The following is a 2,854-nucleotide window of genomic DNA, read 5'->3' on the forward strand; positions in this document are numbered from 1 at the left end:
TGTTCACAGCAGGACTGGGAATCATTTCATAGCCTGGTCCTATTTCCTTTCCAGTATTTCATCTTTCCTGTCTTTCCATCATTCCGATTGGCTGTTCTCTAACAAGGAGTTGGAATGGCTGACATCTGATGCATCTTTTTGTTAGCGCTGCTCATCCACATCAGGAAAAAGCCTGGATTGAGCCTCAACACCATCCTCTCCCCCGTGTTCCTATTGAATCCATCACCAGGACCCGACCATCTCCATCCACTTTCTCCCACCTTGGAAATTGTAGCTCCATCCACATCACCTCTCACCTGCACCACTTCACCGGCTCCTTCTCTGATTTCCTGAACACAGTCCAGTGCCCATCCCATGCACCCTCCTGACAACTGCAAAGGAGATCTCTCCAGAACTGAGGGTGAACAGTGAAGTCACATCCAGCAGGAGCATGAGTTGTGTGGCTCCTTTAGCTCCTCTGGAATCTTTCCAAGTCTCCCTGTCTTCATCTACAAAACCAGATAATAACAGCAACTGCCTCTGAGGTTTGAGGTGAGGATTAAGGGAGACTGAAGTACTTCCTCCCGTGCCCACAAATAGCAACAGCTCAGTAATTACTACGTGGGGTTCTTATTACTACTTGGCCTGTTCACCAGCCCATCAGGACACTTTCACCCCAGTTTTTCTTTCTTTCCTTTTTCTTTTGTGGTACAGGAAATTGGATTCAGTGGTGCTTTACCACTGAGCTACATCCACAGCCCTTTTTATGTTTTATTTTGAGATGGTTTCACTAAATTGCTGAGGCTGGCCTAGAACTTTCGATCCTCCTGCCTCGGCCTCACATGTAGCTAGTATTACAAATGTGCATCACGAGGCCAGGTTCAACCCAGTTATTATGAAAATACACATGTATAGTAAACAACCCTCATTTATCTATTCGTATAGGTAAAATGAAAAAGGAGGCTTTTGGTCTTCCCATAATTTTTTGGGGGGGATACCAGGAATTGAGCTCGGGGCACTTGACCACTGAGCCATATCCCCAGCCCTTTTTTGTATTTTATTTAGAGACAGGGTCTCACTGAGTTGCTTAGCACCTCGCTTTTGCTGGGCTGGCTTTGAACTCACGATCCTCCTGCCTCAGCCTCCCAAGGCAAGCAAGTTACGAGAAAATAGGGGTTGGGATTTTGTGGCTCAGTGATAGAGCACTTGCCTGGCATGTGTGAGGCACTAGGTTTGATCAGCACCACATTTAAATAAATAAATAAATAAAGGTCCATCGACAACTAAAAGAAAAGTAATGATCATAAACATAATCTTAAAAAAAGATTAGGACAAAATACATATAATTTAAATAAAACTAATGACATTTGTGAACAATGAATCACAAGATGTAAAGAAGCCACGTAAATGTGGGTTGATGGACAATTTCATGATTCTTTCCTGAAAGAAGTTTACAAGATTCCTTTCATATTTCTACCAGCTTCCTTCCTCCACTTATTCCCTGCTAGCCCCTAGTAAAAAGCAAAAGAATGTTATAGAAAGAAAAACAAACTTCCCAGCTATTTGGGAGGCTGAAGCAGGAGAACGGTAAGTTCAAGGCCAGCCTAGGCAAGTTAGTGGGACCCTGTCTCAAAATAAAAAAATTAAAAGGGGTGCGGCTGGGGCTATAGCTCAGTTGGTAGAGTGCTTGCCTCGCATGCACAAGGCCCTGGGCTCCATCCCCAGCACCACAAAAAATAAAAATAAATAAAAAGGGCTGGAGATGTGGCTTAAGTGTAGAACACTCCTGGGTTCAATCCCCAGTACCAAATAAATAAATAAATAAATATCAATAATTGAAAAGTGAACTTTCACAGAATATAAAAAGAGAATTTAATATTTAGCTGATCAAATATAAAGAATGAAAAGTAAGCAAGCTACGGCCGCCCCCGAAACTCACATTTAGACATTCCAGAGACAAACGTGCATGTTTTCTACCAGGTGATTCTTTTATCTGAGGAGCTATTTCAATCCCCCAAATGTGCTCCAAATTCCATAATTCAGGAGCAGAATCTCTCCTAACCATGTTTTACAGGAAAAGCTCATTAACTCAATGTGAGGGAAACGTTCTCTAAAGTTATGCAAAGAATATTTTTAAATGAAACACCATTTTATTACTTTTAAAGGACCCAGGGTCTGGAGTTGGAACTTTAAGATGCTCTCAGGACTGAAGAGATCAGGATGGCCATTTCCCACACCTTACTTTGTATCTCAACATGAAATCCATTTTAGCCAGGTGCAGTGGCGCATGTCTGTAATCCCAGCAGCTCAGGAGGCTCAGGCTGGAGGATTTCGTGTTTAAAGCCAGCCTTGGCATTTAGCCAGACCCTAAGCAACTCAGCAACACCCTGTGTCAAAATAATAATAATAGGGGCTGGGGATGTGGCTCAAGCGGTAGCGCGCTCGCCTGGCATGTGTGCGGCCCGGGTTCGATCCTCAGCACCACATACAAACAAAGATGTTGTGTCCGCCGAAAACTGAAAAAAATAAATAAATATTAAAATAATAATAATAATAATAGGCTGGGGATGTGGCTCAGTGGTTAAGTGCCCCTGGGTTTAATCGCTCATACCAAAAATAAAAAAGAGAGAAAAACAATTCCAACTGTTTGACCCCAGGCTAGTGACTTCTCTTTGAGCATCCACTGTTTTGTTTGTGGTTGAAACGTGGTTGTGTGTGGATAAGAGCAAGGAAGTGTGCCCTAAATGGTAACTAAATAATAGTATCCACCTGTTTGTATTTAACCCATTTTTATACATAAAAGATGCCAAAGCAAAGCACTACTGATTTCCATAAGTAGACTAACAAGGAACCCTTAAAAATGTTTCCTTTATGG

This window comes from Marmota flaviventris, chromosome 1 (assembly GCF_047511675.1).
Source record: "Marmota flaviventris isolate mMarFla1 chromosome 1, mMarFla1.hap1, whole genome shotgun sequence".
Classification (NCBI taxonomy): Eukaryota; Metazoa; Chordata; class Mammalia; order Rodentia; family Sciuridae; genus Marmota; species Marmota flaviventris.